This window comes from Hippoglossus stenolepis, chromosome 12 (genome assembly GCF_022539355.2).
Source record: "Hippoglossus stenolepis isolate QCI-W04-F060 chromosome 12, HSTE1.2, whole genome shotgun sequence".
Lineage (NCBI taxonomy): Eukaryota > Metazoa > Chordata > Actinopteri > Pleuronectiformes > Pleuronectidae > Hippoglossus > Hippoglossus stenolepis.
Window position 1 is genome coordinate 12,529,542 of NC_061494.1, and position 11,553 is coordinate 12,541,094.

Below are 11,553 nucleotides of genomic sequence, written 5' to 3' on the forward strand. Positions count from 1 at the left end.
CAGATGTATGTGTAACTAGTATGAGGGTGATGACAAGAGGAGCATGGGACTGAGAGAAACCTGACACACACACACACACACATGCACACACACACACACGCACACACACGCACACACATGCACACAAAAGAGACGATGCATTAATGTGTAAACAATATTTTATGTTGCAGCTTATTGGTGCAGCTTTTTTTCCCAAGTACTTTACATTAAGTCAGAACTGGTTAAATTCTTGAGGTTTGAAACAGTGGGGAAAGCACCAAACACTGATGTTCCTTTCTCTCATTCAGTTTCTTATGATGTTCTGTTCTTCTTTCCCCACAAGTCTATAGATTCACAGTAAATTAAATATCACTAAGAATGGGACCACAGTTTAGTGCAGAAGCTGAAAATGACCCTGATTTGTTTCTTGAAAATGACGACGATATTATAATTGAAAAAAAGTGGTTTCCTCTGGTTTATTACTATTGGAACTGTGATGTTATTCCTCCCTAAATTCAAAAGGAGACTAATAATTATAAGTGTAACAATATATGCTGGCACAAAATTGTGCAACACTAAACTGTGATACTATGTGTCTTGGAGCTGAAAATAGTTTATGTAGGAACTGTAAGAGACCAAGCAGTGAGGCTATGAGGAAACAGGAGTCGTAAACGAAAAACCATCGATGCAACCAGTAACTTTAATTTCTATTAGTTATTTGATGCTTTAAAAACAGGGTGAAACGTCATGATTGACGGCTGAATCTGACACGTGAGTGTTGCAGCTCGTGTGTATCAGCATGACCTCACTACCGATCACTACTGTGCAGACTCTGGCTGCAAATGAGCAAGATGGCAGCGTTTATTTCCAGGATGTTTTGGCTTTGTTTCTTGCTCGTGGGAGGAAGTGGAGATGTGTCGTCCATCTTATGAGCTAGAATGACTGTTTCCTTTTTGTGTTTGTTCATTATTGTAACTTAGATGAATATATGACCATATCTAATATACACATTTTTACATTAATGCAGATATTTCCATGGGGTTCATTTTCCTACTGTAGTTTTAATTTGACATTTAACAGAGGTTCTTGTATTTTACATGTATATATAGATATTTATTTCCTTTGTTTGTGACAGAAAGATGTTCTTGGTGAGTCAATAATAAATTACGGTGTCATAATCTACTTGAGGCTCTGTTAATGTTTTCCAGAGAGGAGTGGAAACTGGAACAAATTGGGGTTACGTGCTGTGCTCGGGGGCATTTTGGCTCTAGCTCTTGATGGTGGGAATAGTCCTTTCCATTCATTTCTTTTCATGCACATTTTTCAGACCTTCAGAAGATTTGAGACAGTGTGATGTTCCGGTCACACGCCTATCCCTCCAACTTTAGGCTAATGCTACTTCATTCGAGTTCTGTATTTAAAAAAAAGCATTTTAGATTAAAACACATTCAGAGCTCCAACCTGTGTTTGTGTGAGAATGTGTCCGAGTGTGCGCCTGTGATCTCAGCGCAGTGACAACCTGAACAAATATGCTGGGTTGATTCCTCTGGGATTACAATAGATTCCACGTCGTCTCATGAAGCTGTGAAAGAGATGGGAGGGCACCACGGAGGCCCCTGAATAAACAACCATTAAATTCTCCCTAGTCTGCATGAGGGGACCCTTCAGACTTGCAGCCGCGCTTTAAACAAACCAAAACACAAAAATAAGACAGGAAGAGAATTTAGTGTAGGGGAGGGAAAAAAGCTAGAATAAGGAAGCTTACTTTATCCAGTGTACTTCATCTTTTCAGACTAGAGGCTTAATAGGGGCAGATTAGTGGACAGCGGGATAAAGCGAGGAGAAGATGGGTGGATAGAGAGAAGAGGGGGATGAGGTGGACGAATGAAGGAGAAGATGAAAGCTTTGTTGTGCCGATGCTTAATGAGCTGGAAAACACAATTGAACTTCTCTGACTGTGGAAATCGCTGTGAGGGCATCGTAAATTAGCGCCTGTGTGGGAGCTAGCCTGCTGACAGAAAAGGGGCTTTGTGTGGCGATGGCGTCTTCACAGGCCCGCAGCCACTGAGATCCTCTATCGCAGCCCGATCTGTCACATGACGAGGAGTGGCGTGTTTACCCTTAAACATGCGCATGGGAATTTTTTGTCGCCAGCGTGATTCTTGCTCTTCTTTACCCCACCTGTTGATGTGATGTGTTCTCAAATAACCTTATCTTGCCTCTATCCTCCTGACCTCAGGCTCTTTATATTTTCTGTGTTCGTGTCCTGCTACCTTTTGATTAATGCTCCATAATCGTCAAGGCCAAACAATGATATGACAGAGCGAAGAGAAGATGGGTCTAACTCCTCTCGGATATTTAGTGAACTCCAAAGGGTGACTCTTCATTCTGGCTTCGCAGGCTTGGCACATGCCTTCTGTTACTAAGTGGCTTCATATTGAAAGGCTCTGCGGACGCTATTCTCTCTCCCACTGGGTGCCAGCCTCTCTGCCCTGGCAGCTGCTGGGCTTCAGAATAGGCCCATAGTTTCCCCTCTGCAGGTGAGCTGCACAGCCAAAAACAGGGCCCCTCAAAGGCCCTTTCAGAGTCTCAATAGGAAACTGACTTGGGTAGAGAGGAACGGGCACACAATGGCCGCCTTCTCTGGACACAGAGAAGATGGAGATGAGCTGTTGGGGTGCTGCTTTAGTGTCGCTTATAGCCATGTCGAGGAGAGGTGATGGGAGAAGGGTGGATGATTTTCCCCCGTTAAGTTTTAGAAGGCGTGGTTCTTTCCCCTAGGCGCTCTTTTTAAAAAAAATCTCTGCCTCTGCCGTGCAGGGACGTCCTGTCATCCCGTGTCTCTGATGTAATTGCTGTCCCTTTGAAACCTGACGAAACAAAATGTCCATCCACGTCCCCGGGGCGACGGGGGTGACACTCTGCTCCCATCCGCACCTCCCCTCCCTCCGCCCCCCAGCCTTCCACTGGAGCTCCCTTTTCTGCCGCAGCAAAACTCTTCCCATGCAGGGAGGGAAGAATGCACCTCCTCCGCTCCCTCTCACCTCCTTTTCATAGTTTGCTTTTTAACTTTTATTAGCAACAGCTTTCACTGACACAAGAAGAGTTGGCAGCGGACAGATAGGGTGAGGGCGGGGATGAGTGATGGAGATAAAGTTTAAAAGTGTGAGGATAGACAAGAGCGATGAAAGAAAGGAGAAGAGGGTTATCCTGTTCCTTTGTTGGTAATTGCAGCTTGTCCACGTCCTGTCAAACCACAACAAAAAACTGAATTACAACCATAGAACCTGTATCTCTGAATCTCTGCCTTTAATTATAACTGGGTCATTATTGACTTTTATGGTTTATTGTCTCTAATCATATTCCATTGGTATATTATGGCTTTTATGGCTGTTTATCCATTTTGAGACCTATAGTCCATATATTACTCTACAGTTTGGTCACAAACCACTTCCAAAACAAAATTTTAAAAACTTATTGTTATTATTATTATTTAACAGAGAATTGTATTTTCAGTGCAGTTTTCTTGATATTACACATACTGCCTGCAACGATAACATGTTTGCCTGGGGGGAAAATGTTAAAAACGCAATATTTCCAGGGAAGCCCCTTGGAAGGGCATTGCAGTAGTTGAGGTAACAGATAGCAGTAGTCTGTACGAGTAGTCATCCTTTTGTAAAGCATTCAGGAATTTCTGTTTACCCCTTCACTTTTAGGGGGTCCTGAATACACTAAGGGCGAATTGATGTTTGAAGGCCTAGATGGCCACTACCCCTACATCACAGAGAGAAATGGGACAACACTACCCCTTCATATAGCCACGTGCAAAACGAAAGGGTAAGGCCAAGTGGGAGGGCTAAGGGGTGAATTGGGACATTAGTTGATGGTGGTGCTGCCTCATCTGCATAGAGACGGCACAAAATCAAGCAGAGATTTGTGTTGAGACTGTGGTCATCTGGTAGCAATGACCGGTATAGTTGGGTGTCATCTGCATAGCAGTGTTATGAGAAGCCCAGCAAGTGTAAACTTGGGCCCAAGGAAGTGGTGTAAATCTCAAAGAATTAGAGCAAATAACGAATTTCGTCAAAATTGATTTTCTTAAGTGACACCCATGTCTCAACATGGAATCTTAATACTTCAACATATGCATTTCTTTTGAAACGCATAAAACGTAAAAGTGTAGGGTTAAATTATTATCTTTTGAATTTTTCCCATATTACCCACCACTGCTCTACAACACAGACATAGTTCCATAATATGCTCTTTTGTTATTGTTTACATTTCACATGAGATCTTAAACACACAGCCATCTCGTGTATTACAGAGCCTTTGGCTGTCTAATGTAATTAAGTTGGTGAAGAAGATGCTATCAGTCCCTGTCTCACTTTCCCTCTCTTTTCTTTCTCTCTCCTTCCTCTCCTCCTCTAATCAGTTCCACTCTGTTATTGCTGGCCCCAGGCTGTGTACCTCTTTGCTAAACTGCTTTCACAAGCATCAGACCAAAGCCTGCTCAAATGTCTATTAGGCTCCTTAAATACCCAGTGAAACCCACAGTCACTGTGTGGCTGACCTTACGACGGTTGTTGCCATCATTACAGAATCAGGACTCACTGATCTGGCGTTCCTCACACCTTCTTAAGCCAGGAATCGTTTTTCCTTCTGAAGTGAGTGGACCACTTTTGAAAGGTTAAGTGGTGAATAGGAGCTCTCATTGCAGAGCCGAGGGCTGAACGGGCCGAAAGAGACAGACTGTGACCGCAGCCCCCGGAGGACTTTAACCGTTGAGAAATCCAGGACAGACAGTGTAACATAAATTCTGACGACAGACATGCTCGTGAATGCACCACGCTTCATGTACTATTTGCTCTGAGGTTTTGAGAGACGAAAGAAGCATTTCCTGCAGTCGGGCCAGCTGGGAGTTATTTAGCGACATTAGTACAATCCCATTCTGGCAAGCGTCTTTCCTCAAGGATAAGTTCATAGGGCTATGTAAACCAATAATGTAACAGAACCCCTCTTTGGTGAGATTCATCTTGTGGTGGCTTATTTGGAAGACAGGCTGGGCATCATTATTGTGTTAGTTTAATTTGCAGAGAGCGCTGTGACTTTTGACTTCTCCTGGTACTGAACTCTCATTATTTACATGTGTGAAATAGATTACATACAGTACATGCTTACATTCTGTAGCACGGAGCCTTTCACAGCCGAGCTTCAGCTTCATAAGCTGCTTAACTGAGCAGAGTTTATATTCCGCTATTTATTATTAACACAACATGTTGTACACTTTTTATCACCCTGTTTGAGCAACTGACTTTTTCTACATCATCATATTTTATTACTCATTATAAAGACACCAAAGATATTAAATTTCACTCTTAGATTTTCGGTCGATGCCCATTTGACTTTGAATCCAAGCACAACAAACAAACAGACTCTCCCTTAACAAACTTGCTGTTTACTATAATCTGAAAAAACGATGCACCCTGGACATACTGGTACATTATTTATTTTTTCATGCTGTGCATTGTTGTCTCGTTGCACTATATGAGAGCTTGTACTACGCTATGTAAACAATGAGATCTAAACGTTGAGCGGCATTTACAGAAGTCATTTTCAGATGTTATTAAAGCACTGGTGACTTTCACTCACCAGTGCTTTAATAACAAGAGGAACTAGAAAAACAAATATCTTTCCCTTCCACAATCTTCTTCTCATATTGTGAAATATCTGTATCAAAGAACAGTATAAACATCAGTGCAGTATATCTCCATAAATGGCTTCTGTTTGTCCCGCTTCCCCTTCCTCTCCATGTCTGAACTGTTTGAATGGACACTATCTGTAGTTGTTTTTATCCACTTTATGTAAACGTCCAGCAGCAGTAATCTTATCACGAGATATGCTGCATGTAACATTGTGACACTGCTGCTTATTCTATACGTTAAGCTGGCGGGATTTAGGGGAACTGAGGAAAATACTCTTTTTATAGTTTACTTTGGCAAAGCAGGGAGCAGTGACTTTTAAAAAGCAGATTTACAGTGCCTCCCTTCGATGTAAATTAGATACAGCAGTATGTACACGGCAGCACGTTATCGTGTATCACTGATGGTGACCTCTCTCTCTTTCATGCTGTGTCTCTCTTTACTCTGCCGCTGTCTACGTTCTGCAGGTATGTAATTATGGTTTGAAAAGGTTGGAGCCAGACGTTCCACGGGGCCCAGCGTGGGAACAAAGCAGGGTCTGGGAGGCGAGGTCACGGAGCACAGCGGCTGCACGGTGGTTACAGAGCACAGAGATAGACATCTCAGGGACAGTCATCGTCCTCGAATGAAAGTCTAGTATTGGAGAGGATTTGGGGGTCTGACTCACATCCTCTGACTGTGCTGAGGATAGTTTATGTGGCATTGAATGATGTGGAATGAGCAGCTCCGCAATCTGGCATGAATGGAGGTTATTTTAGTAGCTGCGACTAAAGAACGATGCATTACATGTAATGGCATTCCTCCAATCTGTTTACAATTTGTCCTTGTGACACACTACATTTAATGAAGATAATAAAACAAAAAGAAAAGGCATCTGAATTATACACGGAGGTAAATGCACACTGCTTGATAGAAGGATTCATTGTATTAGAATAAGCAATAATGACCTGTGAGTCGTTTTAGGTTTTTGGATTAAAATAGGAGAGTAAGAAAGAAAATAAATAATATAAGAAAATATATTTAAAAAAACATTAGAGCAAAACATTTAGAACATTTTGAGTAAAATCTACAAGCAGCTCACAGAGTCCACATCCTGACATCATGATGGCCTTTTTCTATGATACCACTACTCTGAATAATAATAGACTCAAAAGAAAAAAAAAGTTTTTATCATGGTTTGCTTAAAATGACATATGGATTTCTCACTTTACTAGAATATTTGTTTTAGTAATAGTAGTATTATTGGATTCTACTCCAAACTTTCAACTATAGTGTTCTGGAATTCGCATTACATTTCTTTATTTTGGGGGGAAATTATGGCGACAAGATTTTTGGTCCCTCTATGCTGTGATGCCAGAGCTGCACATAAGAGAAGTTATGCTCCAATTAGCTGTGGATAAAAGTTGATCACCAAAGATTAAGTAATTATCTTAAGTGAATCAGATGGGTTTGATATTCTTTGTCACCAGGGAGCCTATAATGATACTTTCAGTGTGTAACAAAGAAACCACTGGTATTTGAAGTATGAGGCATAAATCACATTCAATAAGATACAAATAATGGTCTTTACTCTTATAGGCCGGGCTTTTTATTTCTTATGATAAATGCGTGTATGGACTTCAGAAGATGAGAGTTTAGTTAAGCGATTATATCTGTGTAATATCCTTATCTGTACTGAGAAACTAAATAAATAAAAGGAGAGCGCATACAAAGTTTCATCTGCCGACATAACTGCGCAGAGCGGGCACATGTTTCTTTAATAAGGATGAAAGAGCGGCACTCTTGTAACTGGATCTCTCTGTAGCAGAAAGCTTTCCATCAAGAAACAGCAGGATCCTCTCTTTAACCCACGAGCATCAGGACAGATGGGAGCGTGACACGCAAACTCAAACACACACAACACAAACACACAAGTTCAGAGCGTGACACAAACCAAAAATGCTTGTTTTATTTATTTAAAAAAAAATTCTATCGATGTGACTGTGTTGTGAGTATCAAGGGAGGGGGCGGCGGGTGAAGGCAGTGTAAAGAACATCTCTAACACCTGTCCCCACCGTTAACACCTGTATGCTCCATCCTCTCTGTTGTCACGATAGTGTCCCACAGGATGTGCTTCCCGCTGAGCGCACAGTCGATGGCCCCATGATGAATTCTCTGGTGCTGGGGGTCATGGGTCAGAGGTTAGGGCTACTCCAGCTGGCAGCCAGAGCCGCGGCGGACTCCAGCGAGGAGGCATTCAGTGGCTGGAGAAAGAGGGGGGCGGCAAGCTTGTTTCTCTCTGTGTCTTGTTTGAAGTACTCCACCCTCAAGGCCTTTCTCTTCTCTGGCATCAATCATCACGACTCTCAGATGTTTTCAAAATAGCTGAAAAAGCAGATATCTTTATATTACATTGAACAGGCCTGTATCTCTTTGTATATTAACAATCGGTCACATGACTACGTGTATGTGAAAGTGATCAGTCTTAGTGATAAGTTCTGCAGCGTTGCAGTGACTTCATGCTCTGTGTTTTTAGTTTTTTGGGCCTCACAACTAACTGATCTCTGTTAAAAGCAACAAAAAAACTTTATACTGTATATTTTATTGGATTATTGGCTTACCCAAAACATTGACAAGAAGAAAATATGAAGCACATAGTAAAATCTGAGCCCTCAAAAAGAATAAAAAAAGAGAATCCGTGACCAACATTAAAATATATCAAACCTTGATGTTTAAAAATGTATAGAGAAGACCCTGACACCTGTGGGATGATAAGCAGCAGCTATTATCAGCAGCTTCGACCCACTAGATACATATAGGTACATTTTTATAGTAAAAAATACATCTGCTTTACTGCCATTTATTAAAAACCCATTGAGCGGCCAGTAGTGGGATAAGTACTATTCTGGAATCTGGTTGTTTTTGTCTTTACACTTTAAGTCTCTTATGACAAGGCGGAAAATGAACTGGGTGGCTGTGGCTCAGGAGGTAGAGTGGGTCGTCCACAAACAAGAAGGTTGGCAGTTTGAACCTGTCTCCCCCACTTCACATGCCGAAGTGTCCTAAACCCCAAATTGCCCCTGACGGCTGTGCCCGCAGTGTATGAGTGATGTTTTATGGAGAAAGTGCTGAACATAGATACACTGTATGAAAGTGTGTGTGAATGGGTGAATGGCAAAATTGTAGAAAAACTCTATATAAATACATCAGGAAGTGAGATAAACACAACTTTAAATAAATTGTAATATCCCCATGTATTTGGTGGATGTGTTAATAGGCAACTGTTTGCAAAAAAAGTCTGGTAGATCTACTTACAAGATGATTATGATGTCTTTTCATTTTTTAAAAAACATATCTTTACTGTGAATCCAGTATAGTTTCTGCAGTTCCCTGGTTTGTCCTTTAGAGGGCGGGTGGTCTAATTAATAAGCCACATGTGCTTAGTGGTGGCGTGATGTGTGTTTCATTTAACAGACTTTTCCAAAACATTATTTCTCGCTGAGTGGAAAATGTGTTTAATGAGAAGCGTATAAAACACAGTAAATAGTCATTAAGCTCACTTTAACAGCTCCCACGTGTTTACTGAGGTTATGAGGGGTGTGATTGAGGGAGGTGAGGAGTGTGTGTTTGTGTGTGTGTGTGTATGAGAGAGAGCGAGAAAACTAGAGAGACCGCCTGAGCTTTCTGTGTCTGTAACATATTTCCATAGTTGATACACCCGTCACTAATGTTCAACTTTCACACAAGACCCCCTGCACAAAGAGGGTGAACCATTCTCCTCTGCGGCAGACAAAGTGCTTCCCAGTCCTCTGTCATCAGTTACATGACACACAAGGGGAAAGTTGCACTTTCTGTCTCCTGTTTCATCTCCCATCATCTGCCTCAGCTGTCATCAACACCATTATTCCTGGAGATCTGCCTCAGATATTACATGTGGAGCCAGTCAGTCAGGTGGCTCCGGGCCCCAGACTGACTGGCTCCTCCCTCCCCTCATTGTAATAATCCCACCTGTTGCCAGAGGAGGCATTCTATTAGCATTAAACCGTGTTAAGGGCCGGGTCAAAGGCTGAGGTGCCTGCGTTTTAGTGCTGAGCAGATGGCTTGGCTAATTCTTCCTGCGGCCGCCTCATAAGTCTGACAGCTCCCCACCGTTCACCAGACCGTCGTCACAACATTTCATGTTCGCCTCCACTCTTCCATGGAGGTCCTTCCCTCAGCCCTGTAATTTGTGTGGTTAAACTCCACCAGGAGATGTCTAATGTGTGTGTAATGGGTGTCGGTGAAGCACCAATTAAGTTAATTGTAGATCATTGCGTTAATTTTAGTTATTTAGAAAACCCCAGCTTTTCCTTAACGTGGTGAGCACGGTGGGGATGTGACGGAGACAGAGGGGTGGTTAGCCTCAAATACAGGCCTCACGCTACAGGACGAACTTTATGGGATTTACTGGAAATAATGACGGTGATGATGAGGTTTTGGTGCTGATGATTGTTTTAGTGACTTCTCTGTTTTCCGTGCAATTATGTAATATTCATGATCAAATTTCAAACAGTGATACAATATTTGTTGAGGTTTTACCGTGCAGACTGATGTCTCCGACTGATTGTCGCCTGTTGATTATTCTGTTTTCTACGTGTTTCTTTTACATGAAGAGAAGTTTGATGAAGGTGCCGCTTCAGAGTCAGGCAGGAACACGACAGCTGCATTCCTCACACTCACGGATAAGGTGTTATTGGTTTGGGGACGGAGCCAGGACATCAGATCCTGCATTTAACTTCAGTGATAGTGACATATTCATCTACTGCATCTGACTACATGTTGTGCACATGTTTAAGTAAGTGACACTGCCAAGTGTGGACACATGCATGTATCCTTCATATGCCCCCCATGCAACAACTGTGCAGCAGAAATATTCAGCAAAAGATGCCAAGAATGTGGAGTTTAGTCAAATATTCATTTTAGTGGTTTCCCTCATAAATTGCTGCAAGCTGCAACACTTTTCTAATCCAGACTGATGGTTATAAATCATGGCTTACTGCTGCATTTAAATAATTACAGACAGGCAATTCATTCTTGGCTCCCTCTTCACATTATGTGCAATAACAGTGTGTGTGTGTGTGTGTGTGTGTGTGTGTGTGTGTGTGTGTTTCGGAGTTTATTGGGAGCAATCATCACTTGCTGACAACTCCCTTTCGTTCCGGCCTTTATTGCCGTCCTCACATTTTCTAAAGGGCTTAATGCCTCTCACATGATACATGCACCTTCACGCATCTCAACCAGCACATGCACATCACCCGGAGCAGGATACGAGCAGAGGTATGCAGTGTGACGGGACGAGGACAACGTATCTGCACCTCAATCACTTGGCAGATCAAATTAATCTTCTGATGACTTCCAGAGGTGTCAGGCCACAATCTGTACACGCCACATGTAACGATTCACTTATCCTCACATCACCTGCAGCCTGTGGGAAAGAGGAGAGGCTCATTGAGAGATATTACCGTCTCTCATGCTTGTTTTGCTTCCGGGCCTGATAATTACTCTACATGAACTTCTTCACCACCACAGACAACATGTAAATACAAACTCATAGTGACACGTTGCCCATTTATCATCCTCACGAGATTCAGCAACATAAATATTTTGATCGCTTTTTTTAATGTATGAGTCTATCAGAGCAATAAAAGTGTTGATATTACATTTTTATTAGCCAACTCAAAGGTACAAAATCAATCTACCAGCTCAATAATTAACATGTTATATCTTATATGTTTAATGAGCACATTAAGCAGTTAAATTTTACAGTTTTACAGGGCTTACGTGCATAATCCAAATACTGATGGCTATTAAAGTGCTCCAATATTGAAATAAAAGTTTAAAGGTTACACATTAGTAT